The 24,876-nt window shown below is 37.7% G+C and overlaps 1 pseudogene; it reads left to right on the top strand.

Annotated features, from left to right (window-relative positions):
• Positions 1-24,876, top strand: part of LOC134752630 (uncharacterized) — a 75,143-nt pseudogene that overhangs the window by 1,936 nt on the left and 48,331 nt on the right.

The following is a 24,876-nucleotide window of genomic DNA, read 5'->3' as shown; positions in this document are numbered from 1 at the left end:
TTTATGACATTGATTACTCAAGCTTGATCAATTGATTTAATCAGTATTTTTACATTGCATAACCAGTTGGGAAATTAATTAAAACACGGCATTTCTAATTTATTTTAACATTGTGCTGCTATTTAGGTTTATATAACACTAGCGACCCGCCCTGGCTTCGCACGGGTAGTTCAACTAATTTACACAAAACCTTTACAAATTATACATATAAACCTTCCTCTTGAATCACTCTATCTATTAAAAACCGCATCATAATCCGTTGCGTAGTTTTTAGATCTAAGCATACATAGGGACAGACAGCGGAAAGCGACTTTGTTTTATTTTAGTGATTTGGTATGCTTAGCACAGATAAGTTTATCCCTATATTCAACTTATAAGCATGCCGACATTGAGTTTATTTAGAACAGCCAACATTTCACTGAAACATAATCTGCATCATATATGAAAAGTTAATTAATACGTCAAGTTATGTATAACAGACTTTTTAAGGAATCAGTGATAAAATACAATATTTGCTCAATTTCTTTATTTACTGTCTTTCGGAAGTACTTTAAGTTAATGCCATTATTTGTGTCTAAGGCTGGTAAAACGTCCCACTTTATCGCTTGCCATAAAGACGCATTGACAGGTTATTCGTATTAAGATACAAGCAAATCTCGTCCTTATGATAAGCGACAAAGTGGGACCTTTGACTAGACTTTGACACATTTAAGCACTGTAAGGGTAAGTGTTTCCAGTGTTGACTCGATAAAGGCCCCTCCTGAAAGTAATAAAACAAGTTGTGATTAAAAATAGTTGGTCAAACCAAATTGTCAGTAAATAAGAACAAAAGGCCTTAGTGCACGCTGCTCACATCACTTGTGAGCCCGACGCCACGCTGCACGCCGAGCCGAGCGAGCGTCCACTCAGGCCTTACACTAACGGATATTATATTGATACTCTACAAAGACTAAAGTTCAACTTACTGCATTTTAATAAGCTCCAATGCTCCCACGTAAAAAGGCGGCGTCCCCGTGCATCGATTGTTGGTAACTTGCGTCATCGTGTCGCACCGCAGAGCCACCAAGTGTCCACCAGTGTCCACGGTCGCCGCGAACAACTGCCAAGCCCTATTATGGTGGCAGGAGTTGTCGCTGTTCGCACACCCAGGCTGCCTTGTCCCTCCGTTCGGGTAGACGTCCACGGTACCCAGGGCGTCAGCGGTGCCAAAGGCTCGTGCTCCTCTTATATCGGTGTGGATTACTTCGACGGTGGTTGCGTCACTAGCCCTGAGACGCTCTGAGCCAGAGCCCCAACGTTCACCAGCGGGGCTCAGTGCTACAACATCAATGGAACATTTTATAACTTCATACAAGCATGAAGCTCGAAGCATGCAGCGCTGGTGGCCTAGCGGTAAGAGCGTGCGACTTTCAATCCGGAGGTCGCGGGTTCAAACCCCGGCTCGTACCAATGAGTTTTTCGGAACTTATGTATGAAATATCATTTGATATTTTACCAGTCGCTTTTCGGTGAAGGAAAACATCTTGAGGAAACCGGACTAATCCCGACAAGGCCTAGTTTCCCCTCTGGGTTGGACGGTCAGATGGCAGTCGCTTTCGTAAAAACTAGTGCCTACGCCAATTCTTGGGATTAGTTGTCAAGCGGACCCCAGGCTCCCAGGAGCCGTGGTAAAATGCCAGGATAACGCGAGGAAGAAGAGACAAGCATGAAGCTCGAAAAATACTTAAATGTTTAAGAAAATTAACGCTTAAATCTATGGAAAGATTCGCCCTAGTAAAGAACCTGAAACCATTACACGATTGAAATAAAATAGGTTAAAGCCAGAACGATGAGAGGCGGATCCAGGCAGTTTTCTTTTTGGTTGGTAAAGTGACATGTTTCGAGTACCCGAAAATGTAAAAACACATTTAATTACCTAATGAAATAGACTATACATCTACTAATCACCTAGGCACCTGGTAGCCTAGCGGTAAAAGCGTGCGACTTGCAATCCGGAGGCCGCGGGTTCAATCAAACCCCGGCTCGTACCAATGAGTTTTTCGGAACTTATGTACGAAATATTATTTGATATTTACCAGTCGCTTTTCGGTGAAGGAAAACATCGTGAGGAAACCGGACTAATCCCAATAAGGCCTAGTAGTTGGAAAACTAGTGCCTACGCCAATTCTTGGGATTAGTTGCCAAGCGGACCCCAGGCTCCCATGAGCCGTGGCAAAACTACTAACGCACCTGTTATCTTAACGGCACGAGTAGTAGCGGCAGCGTTCCGATTGGCTATACCCACGATGTGAGCTCCCAGATCAAAGCCGATGAGGTGAAGGCGAGCTGGATTCAAGTTGGCTATCGACCCTATGAAGGTTCTTAGTAGCGTAGCCATTGAGGGTGCGACCGCCACGGCCTGCTCGTACGAAGAATAGGAGAGATAGCTCCAGTCCAACATGATGATAACCATAGTCCTGTCTGCAGAAGCGAGCGCTGCAAAATGACATTTGTATAGCTTTAGAATAGAATAGAATAGAATAATGTTTTATTGTATAACTGTGTACGCACAAAGGTGGTAATTAAAAATATAAAGTATCAACAGTTGCCTGCTAGGGCGTACAATTATGGTAGACAATCTATCTATCTTAAAACTAAACTTATACTTAAGTACTTACATCGTTATATATACATAGGTGTCTGTTAACTTGCAAAAAATTCATTAATATCATAAAATACTTTATCTATCAGCCAGTTCTTGAGCTTGTTGTTATAAGTTTGTTTTCTTGTTTTAGCAAAAAGTATAAAAAGAAAATGCTTATTCGGAATGTTCCAGTCTGGACCCCTAGTGTTAATTTCAATTTGATAGCGTGACTAGCGTTTACGTTATGTATATTTTTGTATAGGATTTTGAACAGCGCGCCAAGAGGGACGTTTTGGAAGCTCAAAATCCCATTCCAAAAGACACTTAACGCAAACGCTTTCGAATGAAATTTACACTAGGGGTACTGGAACGGTATGTCACGTTGGAGTTGAGTTCTATAATAGTAAATGACGAAATTTGGCAGCTACGAATGGTGGTTGAACTTATAAAGATTGTGAGAATTTATGAGAATTTTTTGAAGGGTCCCCGTAAAGCTCGGTTCTCCATACAAACGTAGTTCCGCTTTAATTTTAAAACGACTAGCTAGATTGCTCTGAAACTCTCTACTTACAATAGGATAAGGCATATCTATGCCTGTAATTAGTTTATGTAGCTTCAGATACCATAGTAAAAAAAATACAGCGAATATAAGTTTTTCATACAAAACTTGTTTTTGCTCTATTTCGTTTGTTTTATAAACTGGCGCAATATAAACTAATTCTAATTACAGACCTAGATATACCTCATTTCATTGTATGTACAAAGTTTCATTACAATCCAACACGTAGTTTTAAAATGAGAACGGAACAACGTTTGTATGGGAAGGTGCAATTCGGCCGAGCTTGCCGGGGACCCTTTAACTTTTGTTCCTACACATAATGTTTCCTAAGAATCAAAATCATAACTGTACTCATTGCATTTAACACACTGAACAATAGGTACTTACAAAATCGGAGAGTATCTACAAAATCACCGTAGACACTGCTTTCTCGACCGTGGACTACAATGGCCACATCTTCAGAGCCAGTCAGGCCGATTTCAGTCGCCTCCCCAGATGTGGTTGTAATTTCCTCCATGAGTAAGCCGCTTGTCCTGTGATGTTATAGTTATAAAACTTATAAATGAAATGTTTAGTGTTCTAATAACAGATCTCAGATGATTTTTTCGGGCTCGGGCCCTAATCTGTTAAACAAAAGTCTTTGTTTCTTTTTAGAGCGGTCTTCAGCACGTGCCAAAACAACCATGTCGTTTAAAAATCAACTATCGTTCAGAGAACAGTCAGGGTGGTTTTTTCTTTGGAGATGACAAAACGTGTTATCTCCGAATGGGCTCCGAATATAAATATAATGGTAAATTTGCTTTTTAAACGGTCTTGTTCCCGTTACTTATGTCGGGGCTATTAAACATAGGCAGTGAAACCACTGCATAAAGGAAACAATACCTTTTGTTTAACAGATTAGGGCCCGAGCCCGAAAAAAATCATCTGAGATAATTCATACTATAATTACAGTCTTTTGGGTATAATAGCGACCCGCCCCGGCTTCGCACAGGTTAACAATTTATATATCTACACCTTCCTCAAGAATAACTCTATCGACAGGTGAAAACCGCATGAAAATCCGTTCAGTAGTTTTTGAGTTTATCGCGAACATACATTAATTTGCGGTTTTGTGTGTGGGAATAAAATTGAACATGTGTTAACAACTATTTTTATGTATAACACTCTCGCGTTTTGTACACATAATTAATGTCATTACCGGATCTAACGCGATTTGGTAACGCGATAACAACAAGAAACAAGGAACAAGGAACATTAATTATTTTTATGTAGTCAAACACAAAGAAACGTGCCATTTTCAGCACTTTGCTTTCCAGACCAAGTGATTTTAAGATTAGACCTATGAAGCCTATGGTCCTGGGTTCGAATCCCGGCAATTATTTGTGTGATGAGCACAGATATTTGTTCCTGGGCCATGGGTGTTTTCTATGCATTTAAATATTTGTATATTACATAATACTATGTATATATCGTTGTCTGAGTACCCATAACACAAACATTGAGCTTACGTGGGGCTTAGTCAATTTATGTATGAATGTCCTAAATTATTTATGGCCGTCGGGGCAAAATGTTCTCACCACGACGTTTGGAAGTATCTGGGATTGGTTAGCCGCGTGGTCCTGGAGTCCACTGCGGTTTCCGCTACTGATGCACTCCCGCACACTGAAACTAACAAAATATGAAACCAGTTAAATTTCCAAACCTTGTGTACTTGACGAAAAACGTTTTAATTTCGGTTTTCTCGAAAACCTGTTAGTTTTAAACCGGTTTTTAGAAGAACATTTCCATAAAGTTCTTGTCATATTAACCGATTTAGAACAATAAAAACCGGTTTCTTCCTATGTCGGTGTCTATGTTTACGTGGCACACCACCAGGTCGGCCGGGCGTCTCGTCACTCTCGTCGCTCGTCGAAGAAACCGGTTTATTTAACAGACATTACAAACACATCATATATAAATACATATCTTTAACAATGTTAAAAATGTACAAAAATAATAAAAGTAAAAATATTTAAAAAAATACTTACAGAGGCACACACTAACAACAAGAATTAAGTTTATTTGCGACATGTTGTTGAAACTTCACGACTTTCACGTGCTACTGCATAAGGGATGGCAGCTCGACAAGTTATTATATCCTATGACACCCAGATAATATAGAGATTATCTATACAATTTAATTATTGTTTTGATCGGTACTTTCCGTTAGATAGTTAACTGATATGGGGGAGTCACCAGTTATCTTACGTGCATTTTTCTATTAAGGTTACATTTGTTTATTTTCTTTAACTTTAAAAATATTAAAATTATAAGTACGTAAGTAAGTAGTAAGTTTTGTGTCAAAGATTTCAGTTTTGATACAAGCTCAAGCAGATATTCAGTAAGTCTACTAAATATCTAATTCCAGCAGCATTGTGAGTTGTGACTTAAATCAAGAATTAATTAATTTGATAGCTTTTGCTTATGCTGTGCTGTGAGGTATCCACTTTGACCATTTTGCAATTATTTAAATTATAAAGTTCAAAGTTCAGTGTTTTTATTTGTGAATATATGTCAAACTGATTACAGTGGCGATATAGTTATTTATGATACAAGTGCGAAAAAGAGAAAACGACACGAGTTGCGAATTACCTATTCGCACGTGTATCGTACAACGTTTTACAGTACATATGGCAGTTTAAATTTTTGACATAGTTACGAAATGTGCTAATTTACGCACTAGTGCAGAAAAGTAGCACCATATGTACTGTAAAATAAATATTTGTAGCACTATACCCTGCCTGATGGCGTACAAAAACTTGAATAATTTCCTTACATACTAACATGCGAAATAAATTTACATATCTATATAAATACCTAGTTATTATTAATATTAAAGTCATGTCAAATCAGAAGCGTTAAAATTATACAGCAAAAATTCAGAAATGGTGTAAAAACAACAACAATGCTTTAATTTTTTTTCTTTTAAGAGAAATGAGACTTACACCGCAGCAGGCAGGGTCGCCATGTGATGTGGGAGATGTTTAAGGGAAACACAAGTTGTTGTTGGTATGATGCTTATTATAATACTGTCTAATTAAGTTGGATACATGCTTATATATATAATAACGTAACGAACAGTGAGAGGTGAACATACTCCACACTAAAACACGATTATGGGTAAGTAGTTCTATCCCATCCTGTCGTATATTTACGCTCGTCTTTTAGAGGGGGTTATTACGTAATTTTGTGGTTATTATATTGAACTTTTACATGTTAGTATGGCTATGAAAAAAATCTCATGGAAACAAGACTGTATTTGCAAGGGCAGACTCCAACCAAAACTTCGGACTCGCGCACGAAGGGTTCCGTACCATTACGCAAAAAAACGGCAAAAAATCACATTTGTTGTATGGAAGTCCCACTTAAATATTTATTGTATTCTGTTTTTTAGTATTTGTTATAGCGGCAACAGAAATACATCATCTGTGAAAATTTCAACTGTCTAGCTATCACGGTTCATGAGATACAGCCTGGTGACAGACAGACGAACAGACGGATAGATAGACGGACAGCGGAGTCTTAGTAATAGGGTCCCGTTTTTATCATTTGGGTATGGAACCCTAATAAAATAGCTAGATCTGACAGAAATACCACACCCACTTTTCTCTTTTAGTAGTAGTATGTAGCCACTTTACCTTTGGTGATCGAATCGGACATCTGCTTAAAGGACAATACTTCCTTAGTTATATTGTATCCCACACTCATCCAGTCCCCTCAGACACTATGCCCTAATTCGGAAGTCATTGAACTTGTGACTCAATGCGTCGGCGCATATTAGTTTGGGTGCAAAGGGTCCACTCTGAAGAATAAACGCTTAATTATGTCATTAGGTCATTACCGGGTCTAACGCGATCAAATTTCATTATTTTACCTTTTTTCCGACGTTTCAGCTAGGTTGCACTAGCTGTGGTCACGGCTTCCGCTCATAACTATTTAGGCATTCGTAATTTTTTCCATACAATTGTATACAAAATCGACTTTCAGAATTATACCGCTAAGTCGCAGTCGGGTAACAGTTTTTTGTGCAGTTTACTTTTTTAAATTTAACAGACATATCGAGCTTCAAAATGATGTGCAGAGTATTCGTGTACATTGCCTATTTAGTACTATAAAAAAATATGCATTTATTTCAGACGAATAAGTGTGCATAGTTTGTTAGTACCGAAAAATACTTAAAATAATACTTAAATAACTATATTAGTACCTAAACCTAAGTGAAATGCAAATTGGCAAGCTTAAAAAAATTCATAAATCGTTTTCAAGGGTTTTTTAAATCGTTGCATAAAGTAAACTCGAAATTTTAAAGGATGTCTTTGGCAACAATTTGAGGCGCAATATATTATATTTACTTAAATAAAAATTCAATCCAACATGTAAGAGAGTCATTTGCCTGCGATCGAACAGTATGATTTAAAAAAAAAATTTTTGTATACAATTGTATGGTGAAAATGCGGGTGCCTAAAAAGGGTCAAATCTTGCAAGTTAAATTTGACCCACTTCCCGGTTTCCGATGAAGCTGAAAATTTGGATACATATGTAAGTCGTGTGACAATGCAATATTATGGTACCATCGAGCTGATCTGATTATGGAGACAGGAGGTGGCCATAGGAACTCTGATAAAACAACGAAACCTAATTGTGTTTGGGGTTTTTAGAATTGTCTCGATGAGTATTAGTTGCCTGTGGTAAGAAAAGTAATGAAATTTTTGCCAAAAACATATTATTCATCGATAAACTTAGTTTCCCTCACATTACCATATTTACGGCCGGGCGATCACAATAATACTCTATTCTAGATCATAATAATGAAGCTAGAAATATCTATTGTGTCAGAGTTCGGCGACCTAACAAAAAAAGATTGTTAGGCGTGGGTACAGCAATTAGGTAGGTTGGGGTCAATGGAACAGCAAAACGGCTTTTTCATCTAATTACTATAGCTATTAAGATATATTTATTTATTATTATTAATAATACCAAGTACTTGATAACACCAAAGATAGATATAACTCCGTATTAGATGGATACAGTCTAAGAAAAAAACGTGCCTCGAAAATCACGAAAATTTGATTCTCGATCAGATGGCGCCACTAGTTTTGGCCTACACTCGTATAGAGGGCGTTGACTGTTTCTTTGTTATTTATAATTTTAACGCATACCAGTGAAAGAACATGGGTCAAAATCATATAAAAATAATTAATGCAAATATTAAAAATCATTTATCCATATTTAAATACATTTTATCGTATTTTTATAAATATTTATTTTTAGTTTTAAAGTGTGTCGACAGATGGCAGTGAATTTACTGGGGTTACAAAATTTACTATGACAGTACCGCTCTAGTATAAGTTACTCTATGATAACACTTACGGCCAGGGGCCCGTTTCTCAAAAGCTCCAAGTGGAAGTCCCTTTCTAACAAAAGCTGTCAAAAAGTGACATCCGCTTGTATTATAAGTACAAGCTTTTGAAAAACGGGCCCCTGGCCACGACATTGCGCGACTGGCTTCGGCTAAGGCGACAGGCGACAACCATAGGTTCATGGCTTCGGCTAAGGCGACAGGCGACAACCATAGGTTCAAAAAATTCAAAATGCGTGTGCTATCAAAATCGTTGCAGGCTTTTCTTGGTCTAACTCTATGATTTGATTAAAACATGACCTTAAACGTCATTAATGAACAAGAATGTATTAAAAAAGTTAAAACATGAATCGAGATGAGTGACTCACACAACAAATATGACCGTGATTGTAATGTTTCGCCGCCTGCGCCCCGCTCGCATGATAACACTGATAAGAATTCCGTTGGAAAATGTTATTTTTATGAGGTTACATTTATGCACATGTTTACAGACATTATCATAAACATGTGTAGTGTAAAATAAACACCTCTGTTGGCTCAGCGACCAAAAATGAGACTTGGCCGACACAAGACAGCGCTAGTTTTCTCGATCCTGTGCTATAAGTCTGCATATTCTCAAATGATTTTTTCGTCTAAGACCGTTGTTCAGACACACAGTGGACAAACAAAAACCGGCCAAGTGCGAGTCGGACTCGCGCACGAAGGGTTCCGTACCATTACGGAAAAAAAACAGCAAAAAAATCACGTTTGTTGTATGGGAGCCCCATTTAAATATTTATATTATTCCGTTTTTAGTATTTGTTGTTATAGCGGCAACAGAAATACATCATCTGTGCAAATTTCAACTGTCTAGCTGTCACGGTTCATGAGATACAGCCTGGTGACAGACAGACGGACAGACAGACGGACAGCGGAGTCTTAGTAATAGGGCCCCGTTTTTACCCTTTGGGTACGGAACCCTAATAAAAAAACACATTATCTATGGTTGTCCTGGCACATTTGCCATTAAAGGGGCCGGTGGGCACCGGCCCACTCATTTACCAGTCCGCCGCCGGACGATATCAGCCTGTCAGTTAGAACAGTAATTTCACAGTTCCGAACAACTGACAGGCCGATTTCGTCCGACGGACTGGTAATGGATGGGCCCCTTTATGGCGCACTGGTCCCGACTGACCTTATGTAAGACGCGCCCTTGTGCAAGGGTGAATTCACACCAACTTGGCTATGACCTTCACCGATGGTGTGTACGCGCCCTGATAAAACCAATGTTACAAAGTCGATTGACTTATATTGATCACATGAATAACTTGAATACTTATTCGTGTTGGTTTCGTGGGTTACATGTTAAACAATTCATGATAACTACCCGAAATAGACTTAACTATCGTATTGTGGCTTGTGGCAGTAACGCGTCGAACTTTGTAGGCAAAATACTAGCAGAGAAATGTTATTATTAAAAAAAAACTTTAAAAATGTACTAACTCTATGTAATTGCGTTCAAAACTGGTAAAACTTCAGTGATACTTCTAAGTTTTTTCTATCTATAACTGCACGAAAGTTTTAATATGCTACAGTGAAACTATGTATTTGAAACATCAAAATCAGTTAAGGTTTTTGTCGAGTTCAGCACAGAGGCACTATTAGCAGTATCTCGGTGTATCGGTGTCTATATGGAGAACATACCCCCGTAAGTTTTCAAACATCTTGTGTAGAGTAGATACGTAAGTTATACTTTTCGTTGTCAAATAATTTTTTTTAAACCATAATGGTCATGACTAACAGCACAAAACGTAGGATTGAGATAAACGGAGAACACATCGCATATGTCCAAGAATACCTTTATCTTGGCCAAATAGTCTCTTTCCAGGCGCGACAGGACAAAGAAGTCCAAAGACGCACCGAAAACGCCTGGAAGAGCTATTGGTCAATGAAACACCTGATGAAGGGAGACCTACCTCTGTCACTCAAGCGTAGGCTTATGGACATGTGCGAACTTACAGTTCTCACCTACGGTGCTCAGACCTGGTCCTTGACGGAAGCTCAGAAGTCCAAACTCGGGGTTTGCCAGAGAGCTATGGAGCGCAGCATATTAGGTGTAAAATTAAGAGATCGAGTCCGAAACACCACGCTGCGCTCTAAGACTCAAATAATAGACGTAGCTCGGAAAGCGGCAAAGTTGAAATGGGACTGGGCTGGTCATGTCTGCCGAATGCCGGATGACTTGTGAGCCAAGTTAACCACGGAGTGGGAGGCTCCGGGGATCCGGCAGACCTTGTCGGCGATGGCGGGATAACTTGGACTCCTTCTTGACAGGCTGGCCGGATATAGCATTAAACAGAGACGAGTGGAAAAAGAAGGGGGAGGCCTTTGCCCAGCAGTGGGACACAGTGGGCTCTGAATAAAATAAAATAAATAAATAAATAAAATAATAATGGTCATCATAAGTGACGATCATTGTTATTATCAATTGACGTGATGATTCACTGTTACACACTTACTTTTGTGCAAGTGACCTAGTTAATTTAAAACAAAGATGTTTTACATACAAGCCAATGATAATTAAGAAAAGGTCACGTTTACGTTTCTTTATACACTATCAGTATTTTTATTTAGATATTTGAGGATAAATATGAGAATTAATAAAGAGGACCCAATGCAGAATAACACAGACATTCCTTTAAATTTTCGTTGAAGTCAAATTTAAATTTGTTTCTTCCGATGCCAATTTTAACTCATCTTCCGGCGAAGCTATCACATGTGATGACAGACTTATTGACAAATTATTCATTTGAATCCTTTGATGCTCTTTGTGTGTTGTTATCTATGTTGAAAATAGACGCAGGCATTTCCTAGATATGCCTAATTTATTTGGACAAGTTTTTGACAAAGCATCTCTTTATTAAACATATTAATAACGGGTCACTCACGTATTTTAAGTCGAAAACGGTCGACATGTATAATAATATTAATATAATATGCATGGTATGTTTAATATCATATTAATAATATGTCTGTGTCTCACGGAAGTTTTGTTATTAAAGTAATCTCTTTACTTTTTCATGTAGAGATATTTTATTAATTAGGCGGTTGAAAATGTTGAAAAGCTCTGCTTGGTTGACCCTTTGGTCCGAAATAGGCAACGGAATTCGGAAAATTTCTCGGTATTATTATCTAGAACATCGCCGATGACAGAATATTAGAGACCGTGCCCAATAACGTAAGTGAAATCGTAGAGTGTATAGAACACGTATAGACTAAACACAACCTAGTCTTTTTAGACTCCATACCTACTTTTGGAAACTATCTTCTTCTTCCTCGCGTTATCCTGGCATTTTTGTCACGGCTCATGGGAGCCTGGGGTCCGCTTTTGACAACTAATCCCAAGAATTGACGTAGGCACTAGTTTTTACGAAAGCGACTGCCATCTGACCTTCCAACCCAGAGGGGAAGGGGGGCCTTATTGGGATTAGTCCGTTTTCCTCACGATGTTTTCCTTCACTGAAAAGCAACTGGTAAATATCAAGTACATAAGTTTCGAAAAACTCATTTGTACGAGCCGGGGTTTGAACCCGCGATCTCAGGATTCAAAGTCGCACGCTCTTACTGCTAGGCCACCAGTGCTTTGAAACTATCTAATGGTTATATATTTACTAAAACAAAATCTTGTCAACAGCCGGCGGTGGGCCCTCTGGGTGCTATCAGCAAGGTGCACAAATCGGACCGGAAAATCGGGCACCGGCGCGTCGGAGAAGGCGGAGAGATCACCTACAAGAAGATCCAGTCCTCGCAGATCATGGGCTCCATACAACTGGGTGAGTAAGCGTATGGCGTAACATTTTTAGGCAATATTATATCTAAAAGCAGAACTTATAAGTCGACATCCAGGCCACGCAGCCAGCCGATCGCGTCAGGTTTCAGATTGGAATAGAGGTGCTCCAGGCTGCCATGGAAACGTCTCTGGGCATCGTTTAACAATCTGCTGGGTAGTATGTTCTTCAAGGCCGCAGTCGCAACGGACTCTCGTTCCATCCCCATTTGTGCCGCATTTTATAGATAGACACGTAATTATTGCAAAAAAGAAATTCTTTAAATTTTTATTAATGGAAAACCGATCCCACTCTGATGTTAAAGAAGTGGGGTTGTGGGATCATTATGATGGTAGAAAGGAATAAGTTTAGTGGGTGAGGTTAGCGAATTTAAATATGTACTTAAATATAAGAAAATACGTAGTATCCTTCATATAATTATTTTGTAATCTGGTAACTCGTTCGGTATAAAAAAACCGGCCAAGTGCGAGTCGGACTCGCGTTCCAAGGGTTCCGTACATTACACAATTTAAACAATGTATTTTTTATGTGAAACGTGAGTGAAATATCTTTAAAAACCCCGTCGGGCTCGGATCAAAAACTAAGTAATTAAGTCCGACTCACACTTGACTGCACATTTCTAGTAGGTTTTCCTGTGATCTATAGGTAAAGATCTATTTTGTGTATTTTTTTCAAAATTTTTGACTCAGTAGTTTCGGAGATAAAGGGGGGGGAGAGAGAGATAATTTTTTTGCCTATTTTCTTGAATGACTTCTAAACTGTTTATCCTAAAATTATAAAAAAAATATTTTTGAGATTCTCACAGTGAGCTCTTTCATTAGATATATAACACGATATAGTTTGAAAAACTTTATTTTTTCATTTTCTCATTTGCCCCCCAAAAGTGGCCCCCGTGTTTAAAATTAATTTGTTTACGTTACATGTCCGTCTTTGGGTCACTATACTAAATGTATACTAAATTTCAACTTAATTGGTTCAGTAGTTTCGGAGAAAATATGCTGTGACAGACGGACAGACAGACAGACAGACGCACGAGTGATCCTATGAGGGTTCCGTTTTTTCCTTTTGAGGTACGGAACCCTAAAAACACCTTCCTTATTTATTTATTTATTATTATTCGGAGATCCAACAGCTGTTAACATGTCTATAGGTTTTATAAATATGATACAAAATTCAATTACAGGTTCTCACCAGTAGTATAGGCATTAAGGTTTCGATTGTTGATCCAAACCTTGTTATTTTCGAGTCCATTATTAATTTTAGGCGGATTCTATGTGGTGGTTAATCTAGTTGTGAAAAAAAAACGGTTATGAGGGCAAGGGTTTTTATTGTACCAATTGTTTGGGATGACGGGCAAGTTGTAAACAATATACATGCGTATTTCTTCTTCGATTTTCCAACACTACGCACTACAAATTACCTGTAAACAGTGGGTTTAGCCAAGTGACGATTGTTTATAGAAAACGCCAATGAAAAATTAAATTATTTATGAATACATTTTTGGCAATATTTTCATTTTTAGTACAAGCTTTTATCGCTGACTACTTTTTTTTCACAGGCAACAAATACTCATCGTGACAATTCTAAAAACCCCAAACATAATTAGGTTTCGTTGTTTTATCACAGAGTTCCTATGGCCACCTCCTGTCTTCATCATCAGATCAGCTCGATGGTATCATAATATTGCATTGTCACCCGACTTACATATGTATGCAAATTTTTAGCTTCATTGGAAGTCGGGAAGTGGGTCAAATTTAACTTGCAAGATTTGACCCGTACAAACATCGTTACATAAGTACATACATAGATACGTACATAGGCACATTGCAAGGTTGGTTGCAAGTTAATAAAAAGCTTGTAAAAATGATCACATGACTTTTTTCACATCTGTTATCCCGATATATTGATGTCTACTTGATGCTGATTTTATCTTGTCACAGTAACAATAATAATATGAAATCTAGCGGTTTTTTGTTGACAGCCACTGTGACAAGGTACAAATAAAAAAGTTCCTTGAATGCGCGTCTCTGTATACCTCAATAGTAACAGCCTAACCTTGCGTACTTGCCACGTGTCTGTTAACCAAGCTATATGGGTTAAATTAACAGCACTGACAGCTAATATTAGCCGCAACGCACAAGGTTGGGACTGCAGGAAACCATTGATATTATCCGGTATACTCCATCAAACTATAAATTGATGATTTACGGGTTTTGCAATAGTGTAGTGTTTAGACGTAAGTGCTTCCCATAAGTAAACAACTGACTGAATTAATGGAGTTTGGTGTGTTGAAATGGTTCTAAAATCACTAATAGGTTCAACTCTTAGGTCGTCAAGGCTCCAGGTTAAAATGAAAACCTTAAAGAACTACGGCGTAAACCTTTTGGCTCTACGACGCCTTTTTCTAAAGATTAGAAAAATTTACAAAAGTGCATTGTTACAAATGAAATCTATCGATACATCGAAGAAAATAACTCATAACATCGATAGGTTAGCTGGGTTTTCAAGGCGGCTTTTTACGTGAAGCTAGCGAACTAAATTCTACGTACAAACTCTGTTTTGTATAATTTTCTATTTTTGTATGCTGACGAATATATTATTTCTATTCTACACTATAAACTGCACCATGAACTTAGGTAGGTGGTAGGTATGCTAAGGTACTTTGGTTAAATGAACAGCACTGGCTTTGGCTAATTTTAGCGGCAAGGGTGCGAGTGCAACGGAAAGCATTGATATTGTTGTGGCACTCCAATGAAAACAGTACGGCTACCACGAGCTTGTCACTGACCTGACAGTCCTGACACTGACATATTCGCTGACGTAACTTCTGCGTAACATATTCGAAAGGACATAATGATATGTTTTATCAATCATCATCATAACATTAGTAATTAATAACTTGATAAACGAGAATGTTCGGGGGGATTCTAAAGTTTGTAAGAGTGAACAGGCTTTTTAGGGTTCCGTACCCAAAGGGTAAAAACGGGACTCCGCTATCCGTCTGTCCGTCTGTCTATCTGTCCGTCTGTCTGTCACCAGGCTGTATCTCATGAACCGTGATAGCTGGACAGTTGAAATTTTGACAGATGATGTATTTCTGTTTCCGCTATAACAACAAATACTTAAAAGTGCCGAACCCTCGGTGGGCGAGTCCGACTCGCACTTGGCCGGTTTTTTTTAAAGATGTCCGATTGTACGAAGAAAGAAAGAAAGAAAGAAAATAACTTTATTTTGCATGAAATATGGTACAAAAGGTGGTCAGACAATATTATACATAAGTATCACATATTTCACCAGCATCTGGCATGCAAAAAACTAAACTTACAACTAAAGCTAAGTTTAAACAATCATAGTCAAAGAGCTCTTAAGTAACATTCTGTCAGCACAAAAAAATCGTCAGGAACATTCTGTGTTGCCCATTGGTCGTAATAAATAACATGCTACTGATACACATATTGTTTTGCATGAAAATAATAAACACAAAAATAATATAACCTTTAAATTCTGTAGACTTGTTAAACACTGAAAACCATTAGCAGAGTATGGCATAGTTACTTGTCCCCAAATTGTCCAATTTGGCGTAAAATTGGTCCGCACATGCGTCTCGACTCGACCTAGTGGACTGTTACTGTGAAACATATTCTCAAATAGCGCAAAACTGTACCTAACTGTCTTCATTCTAATGTAACTATGCCCTGGCAAATTCGATATTTGCCATTTTACAAGCTTGTATCTAACATGCAATGTTTGTATGAATTGTATGTATGTTTGGGTTCGGGTCGGGAGGTTTACGAATAATCAGAGGCCCTACCACAGAATAACTAATAATACTAGCGGCCCTACCGCGAAAAGAAATACCAAAGTCGAAATTTCTTTATCTGCCTCTCTATCTCTCGATTATTTTAGTGTGAAAAAAATAATAACCGCCTTGAGCCAGAAGGCGAAAAATCTCCTTACATGATCATGTTTTTCTAAGAGGTGTTGATATTAGTAGACGTGGAAAAAATATATGTAGTTCTTGACTATATTATCTTTAATAACATAGCTTCCGATACACGAATTATGACACTTCGCTCGATACAATTAATTCCCAAAGTAACCTCTAACTCTGACTTTTAATCCAACTTTACTCGGTTATTTATTATGTGATACTATAAACAAAAAAAGAAGAAAAAACAATTTTAATTTAAATAGTAATTTCATAGCTTTCGAATTTCGATATTGTAAGGTAACGTTTTTAAAATAAATAAAAATCGACAAAATTCGATCAAAATTGACACTTGGCGTGCATTATCTTTCCCGTTCTTTCTTGCGAAAGCAGCGGCAAACCGATGGAACGGCCTTAACAAAATGTTATACCATAACGTTACGTATAATAATAGTTAACTTCCCCGAATCTTCTGACACCATCTCGTCATATTACATAAAGCTTTGAATAATTACTCTTCACTACATAGTATAAAACAAAGTCGCTTTCCGCTGTCTATCTGTCCCTATGTACCTATGCTTAGATCTTTAAAACTACGCAACGGATTTTGATGCAGTTTTCACCTATCAATAGAGTAATTCTTGAGGGAGGTTTTAGTGTATAATTTGTAAAGGTTTTGTGTAACCCGTGCGAAGCCGGGGCGGGTCGCTAGTCACTACTAGAACTAAAACGTTATATAATTACTACAATATTTATTATGACATTTTTAAGGAGAATTCATGTGTAGTTTTGGCAAAAAAATAGTCGGATGCTTTAACAGGTCGCAAATGAACTTTGTACGATGTTTGTCACCAAACAAGTATGTGTTTATGGTAAAGTAAAAATGTGCTAAAATTTTGCAATACAAATATAGTGCTTGCGTCTTGCGTATCCATTTTTGTTTATAAAAGTTTGTATCTAATCGGAGGAAATCCAGACCCCAATAGGCGATCATTTGAATAAAATCATGAACCTTATACACATTGGGATCTGAAATCATATGTGACATGTGACGCACCCAAGTCTAAGTATTAGAATACTTCTTATACAAATACCTACTTAAAAAAAACCTTATCCTTTTCCATCGATATATATTTATTTTTTATTTATTTAATCTTTATTGCACAAAATAAAATACAAATGTACAAAAGGCGGACTTAATGCTACAAGGCATTCTCTACCAGTCAACCTTCATAGTATTTTTGTGTAATATATATTTTCTTAAAAGTATATAGTACACCAGGTCAAAGTATAGTACAATACTATATTACATAGTACGGTTGGCAATCCTAGTACCTGCATCCATTTTTGGCATTTAGTTGCTAAGCGTACAGATGTACAAAAAATCCTAAAAGTTGGTAGTTCCCAGAAAAATTCGGAAAATTTCCCAAGAATTAAAAGTAAATTTTATTTTCTAAATCGAAAGTTTCGTCTCCCACAACTATTAGTTAACCAAATTATTCCATTAAAATATTTTACGGTTTAGACTCACTTGTTTATAGTCACATGTCGCGCGAGTGACTAAAACAAGTGAGTAAATCGTAAAATTATTTAATGTTAGTATGTCTCACAACAGTTAAATTCGAAATTGTTAAGATTTCGCGAATTTCGCAATTTTCTAAACTTTCCGAGGGCACATCAGTGTAGCCTAGCGCTAACCCGGGGGCTCTCTTAGCGATCTATGAGAAAAGTCTATACTTGAAGATGATTACGAATGCCTAAGATCCAAGATATTAAAAACATTTTGACCCTGACTTGGCGCAGATTGCAAAAGTAATTACAATTTAAATGGTTTCTCTTCCACTTTATTTCTAGGTTAAATATCTATTACGAAATGGGGTAAGAGGTTTATGAGTTTGTTTGTATGTATGTATGTTGTATATTTGTAAGTACAGTCAAGGTCTTCAAGTGTTCCTATAAGTGTTGTGTGTGGGAGTGGACTGTCCCATACTCGTGTACTCAATTAGGCTACATGCGAATTTTAATTTGTAATTTTTGAAGGTTTTTCATTTTATTATTAATGTTTTTAATGGTTTTTAAATAATTATGATTAATTATTTTGACTATTTTTGATTATTTTAATAACACAACTTCCGTGAGACACAGACATATTAAACATATTATACTATACGTGAGTGACCGGTTATTAATATGTTTAATATTTTTCATTATTTTTAATTTTAGTTAATTTATATTTTGGTGTTTGTGATGTAACTAATGGGTGTCAATGGGTGTTAAGTACCTGAAATAAACGAATTTTCTACTAAGTAAACGAGACGTCAGTGTTCTTATTCCAAGTTGGAGCTTCGGTTATGGCATCTGTAAATTACAAAATATAGACATTTAAATTATTGAGTTTTATGCTGATATTCGAATTGCAGCATTACTGCTGCAGCATTGCTTCTTCAGCACTTCGATGTTCGCGATAGGTCGTTTGATCTCTGATACGCTTAGCTGTTGCTGTCTGTACAGTAATTAATAGGGTTGGGTAAATCACGATTTTAATAACTCATAAAATAACCGTTATGTCTGATTAGTTCCGCCTACGCTGATTAAGGCGAATCGCATATATCATTGACCACTTTTTTGTGGAATTAATGTTTATAAATAAGTTAAATAACTAACTAGTAAATTAGAAATGAATGGAAAACATTTTTTTATCGACGGACAGACTGAACCAACAATATTTATTTTAATTAAAATGCAAATGGTGGTTCTTAGAACAAGGAAGAGCGAAAAGAAAAGTTCTTACTATTTTCATGGTTGGTTATACCTCAAAAGGAAAAAAGGGAACCGTTTAAAGAAGACTCGTGTGTCTGTTTGCCCGTCTGCTGCCCCCTAAATATCTTCGAAACTACTGGTAGCCTAAAAATTTGACAGAGCACAGAAACGTATTTCTTCACTTGGGATAAATTTACATAAATTATCAACTGTCAGTTCCTGATTTACATCAGAAAATTCCACGTCATTTCTGTAAAGCATTTGCCTGGCATTCTGCCTATATCGAAGAACAATGGGAAACACCTATGACTCGGCTCTCCTAATTAGGATTATTATAAAAATGGCGATGACCGATGTTCGCTATAATTATATGTTTGTATTTTCCTTGTGGCTTGTACTACCGTAAATAAGTGTTATGGGTTTTATACGGGCTGTACAAGTGTACACACTCGAGACACCCCGAGACAGGCCGAGAACAGAACGAGTCTATGTTATGTTATGATGTCTACAGGAAAGACGTGAACACAGCTTTGCGTTTTAACCCGTAACTCTACTCTATTGCAGTCTGTTTATAAAACATAAATAAAAAAATATTATTTTTTAATTCAGACTAAAAAAAAATTAAGAGTAAAAGTAGGCATAAAACAAAAACCTACTTACTTACTTCATTATTTTGTACTGCCTATTACCATATTAACTCAGTCAGTGCCGTAATAAAGGGTATATAGTCGAGGCGTTGAGCTACCAACTTCAGGATGCTAATAAATAAATAAATATCATAGGTATTATTCTTACACAGATTGACTAAGTCCCACAGTAAGCTCAAGAAGGCTTGTGTTATGGGTACTCAGACAACGATATGTATAATATACAAATACTTAAATACATAGAAAACACCCAAGACTCAGCCTCGACTTCGAGCAAGACTGTTATTATACTCGTACAGCGCCACAAGTGGTATTGTCGCTAGGCCTCATGTGAAGAATGTAGCTTTATCAGAAATCAGAAACATTTATTGTTCATTATTATTTATCTCCACGGGACTTAATCGCGTAAAATAGTTTCAAATTTACCTCCGACGTTTCGAGGACGGCGTTGTCCCCGTGGTCTCGGAGAAGACTGGCTAAAGTTGACATCAACATCTTCTAGGCGCGCGAGTTTTTCGAACTACCCGCACTTGGTCTTGTTTATTAACTTGAACGTTTTGCGCACTAGGGATGCTACCGGGTCGACACACAACACTCACAATATTCGATTTTTCAACTTTCGATATTTGGTTTCGCTTACACTTACTAATGACTGGGTTCCATGTGGATGAGATCTTAAAACCTTCGTCTCGATTGAAATTTCTATGTTTCTTGATTTCAATGGCTTCACGGATTTTTCTACTATAAAACCCACGATCTGTAGAAAGTATTCTAGGGTTGTGAAGCTCAATCCAGTGGTTTGGCCCTGACTCTAGTAAATGCTCAGCAACGGCAGACTTGTTCACCTGACGGTTCTTGACAGCTGCGATATGTTCCTTAACTTAATGAGTAAAAATCGTGAAAGTTTAAATCAGTATTTATTGTTCAAACTGTGTAGGTACAAGAAGTATAGCTAGGTACATTTTTTTATGGGTATCAACAGTTTTACCCTTTTCGGGCATACAATTAGCAATTATTATTAATTATTTTAGCTTATGTAGCAACGTAAAATCATTATAACTACTCTATGCAGTCTGTTTATACATCGCCACACGTGGTATCGTCAGTCGATGATTCACGTGTTTATTGACATTGCGATATGTATCATTACCATTACGACGAGCCATTAATAATTACTTAGCAATTATGACGAGATTAGCCACTAAACATTCCTTTAGGAATTGAATAATAGATATGGAATGCTCCGTATTGATTAGCAATGGGGAATGTTCCGAAGACCTTTTTTAATTGGTGCCATCGTCTCGCTTTTATCATCGCACCCAAAGGAATTAATAAATAATAAATATTTGTGACGTTTTCAACCAAAAGGTACCACATTGTCGGTTGTCAATAAGGTTGATTTCTAATTGAAGCTATATGGAAATAGCGCCTTACTGACAAGCGACAATAAGTACCCTTTTAATTGAAAATGGCACATTTGGGGATAATCTTACAGAGATCGACCTAGCCCTAAACTAAGCAAAGCTTGTACTATGGATACTATGCCACGATATACATACTTATATACAAAGAAAACACCATGACTCGGGAACAAATATCGTGCTCATCACACAAATAAACGCCCTTACCGTGATTTGAACCCGGGACCATTCATAGGCAAGGTGACCCACTGCCAGACTGGTCGTCACAGGAGCAAAGCTCATTTCCACTTCTTACATACATGGCACACCGAGAATAAGCGGGCATCTCGCTCGTTTCTCCTCAGAACGTGCAGAATGTGGAATGAGTTACCTCCCCGGCCCCTATTTCACCACGGTGGTCGAAAGAGCTAGTAAACGGTCTTCTTATCACAGGCAGTCTTCTCCACATTATACATAATTATAAAGCTACTAGTCTTATATCGACATTCTTGTATAACTATACTTCGTAAGTATTCTTATCTATGACGTGGCGGCCTTGCAAGTTCGCGACTTTGAACTCCGATAGTAGACAGGTTTTCGAGGACGATCCGCACAGTACTGGTATTGTTGACAGTACTGTAACCTGCTATAATATCTTCCTAAATGAACGGTGCAAACATGTGTATAGAGCCATAAAATCGTGTCATATATTATTGCGATAAATGGAAATGCAATTTCGGCCTTTGTATGCAGGGTTAGCTGATTTGGACGGCCTGCGCCATAGAAAAAAAAACCGGCCAAGTGCGAGTCGGACTCGCGTTCCAAGGGTTCCGTACATTACACAATTTTTAACAATGTAGTATTTTTATGTGAAACGTGAGTGAAATGTCTTTAATAAACCCGTAGGGGTCGGATCAAAAACTAAGTAATTAAGTCCGACCCACGCTTGACTGCACATTTCTAATAGATTTTCCTGTTATCTACAGGTAAAGAACTATTTTGTGTATTTTTTTCAAAATTTTAGACCCAATAGTTTCGGAGATAAAGATAAATTTATCCTAAAATTATAAAAAAATATATATTTGAAAACCTCACAATGAGCTCTTTCATTTGATATGTAACACGATATAAATAGTTTGAAAAACTTTATTTTTTAATTTCCTCATTTACCCCCAAAAGTGCCCCCATGTTTAAAATTCATTTTTTTACGTTACATGTCTGTCTTTGGGCCACAAACTTACATATGTGTACCAAATATCAACTTAATTGGTCCAGTAGTTTCGGAGAAAATAGGCTGTGACAGACGGACAGACAGACGCACGAGTGATCCTATAAGGGTTCCGTTTTTTCCTTTTGAGGTACGGAACCCTAAAAAATGCGTCAAAAACCGATACCCAATATGGCCTTAAACGGATCCCCACTGTTTTTTTGTTACACCTTTTGTAATGTTTTAATTAGAATCGGTATCTGTCAAAGCAAGCAAAATTTAGGTACAGTATAATGACTGTTAACTAGTGGACTGTTATTAGCCGCCTAGGACCAGTTGACCGAAAAGGAGGTAGGGGGACGAATTCTACGGCGAATGGTGGGAAACGGCAAACGATGTTCTGTTCTGTGACAATATACTGGACAGGTTATTTTCACTGTGAAGTTTTAAAGACAAGAGGAAACGGTTGAGTGTTGTAATATTCGGTTACTTCCGTATGAATTTGCTTAAATAATTAATATTTATAAACTTTTTCTTGTCGCTCTTTGGCTGATGTCTGTCAATTTAAGCATATTCTTATTATAGTCTGGCAAGCTGTCAGTAGAAAAAGACGCGAATTTCAAAGAGTGAGAAAAGGCCTTCAGTTGCACTTTCTCATTCTGTCCCTTACTTCAGTATGTCTGACTATGACTACTTCAGACACAAACAGGTCTAAGTAATAATGGCGGGTTGCGTCAATTTGAGCGACATCACCTCAGCCTTGGCCGTCGCTTCCGTTCGTACAGGAAGTTGCGCTATCTGTAACGAGGGACATGATTTCATGTATTATACACAGAAACTTGTATTTGTGTTTACGTAAATTGTAAAGGTGTGCTCTGTGGGTACGTATATCACTAGGTATGGGTATCTACGTGTACATTCTTCCCCGGGACTCGTATCTCCATACCACCGTGCCAAATTTCACCTCGATCGCAGAGAGAGAGGTAATAGCTTCTGCCCGCGATTTTTGCGTAGAATGATGATGATGATTGATAACCAAAACCCCCATACAAACTTTTGAAACTATCTCTATACCAAATCACAGAATAAGTTATAGTATTATCATACAGAACGGCCACGCTACGCCCCGCCCCGATTCGAATTACCACGCCCCGCGACCCGCGACACCAGATTGACGACCGTTTGCCGACCGCTCAGTACTATTTTTAAGCAACTTACTCACACTATGACACAATGACGCGTGTACAGACGTGCCGTTCACACATAGAAACGCAAGTGATTTTTGATGTATAGCGTGTCCGCCCTGTGACCAAATGTGATCTAAATCAGTTTAGCGGTTTAAGCGTGAAGAGATAACAGAGTTTCGCAATTATAATATTAGTGTAGGGATTGCGGCTAAGGCAATAGGCACGGCCCGACACACTCAACAAAATCATGCCTTAGGTCAGTATGTATACTCAGTATAATAAATAATCCATGACCTCTGATGTATCTGGAATAATGTACAGACTTAAAAATAGCGTCATGTTTACGAGAGCTACGTGTGGTTGCGGGTTGTTACGAATTACAATGGCGCTAGTTAATAATAGGGTGCTATTATTTGCTGCTTCGATAATAGGACATATTGATAGTCTAGACCGTAATAATAATGGCGTCGTGGAAGCAAATTAGATATTGTCTATTACGTTCGGTACCGAAGGGAGTGTTTTAAATTGACACTGCCATCTGTTAGCAAGTGTATCGTACAACGTTTTACAGTAAAAAAAAGATAAGATCACAACACAAGTACGAACATGTACAGACAACAACAGCAAGAAAAGAAGAAATCATCAACTTTGTATCACGAAATGGACCCAACTCAGCATAATGCTAGCTATAAAGTCAGCGCTGGTCTTCCGTAGGGCCCATTCGGTGATGCCACGACACATACTACACAAAAATACATATTAAAACATTACAAAAATACACACAAGGAATAATTACAAACAGTACATAATTAAAATGGCAGTTCGATTACCAATTCTAAATATACCCAATTTGTATGGTTTATTTACAGGTACTAAACTTACAATAGGATTGACTATATTGGGTTGTAGATAGGGCAAATGATTGTCATTGTCATTTTAGTATCTGAAATATATAAAAAAAACGGCCAAGTGCGCGTCGGACTCGCGCACCGAGGGTTCCGTACTTTTTAGTATTTGTTGTTATAGCGGCAACAGAAATAAAATTTAAACTGTCTAGCTATCATGGTTCATGAGATACAGCCTGGTGACAGACAGACAGACTGACAGACGGACAGCGGAGTCTTAGTAATAGGGTACCGTTTTTACCCTTTGGGTACGGAACCCTACAAACAGGGTACCATATTTATTACAAGATTGTCTGTAGCACTGTAGGTACACGTAATTTGCTTTCACCCAATTTTATCGTTACAAAATCCATTCTTGATGCTGCCTATTCGTAAGATCCATTGGATAATCTTAGATTTAGCACACACGTAAACATTCGCGAGTTTCAAGTTCAC

The sequence above is a fragment of the Cydia strobilella genome, chromosome 25 (genome assembly GCF_947568885.1).
Source record: "Cydia strobilella chromosome 25, ilCydStro3.1, whole genome shotgun sequence".
Taxonomy (NCBI): domain Eukaryota; kingdom Metazoa; phylum Arthropoda; class Insecta; order Lepidoptera; family Tortricidae; genus Cydia; species Cydia strobilella.
Note: the sequence above shows the minus strand (reverse complement) of the source record. Positions and strands in the feature narration are given on the sequence as shown.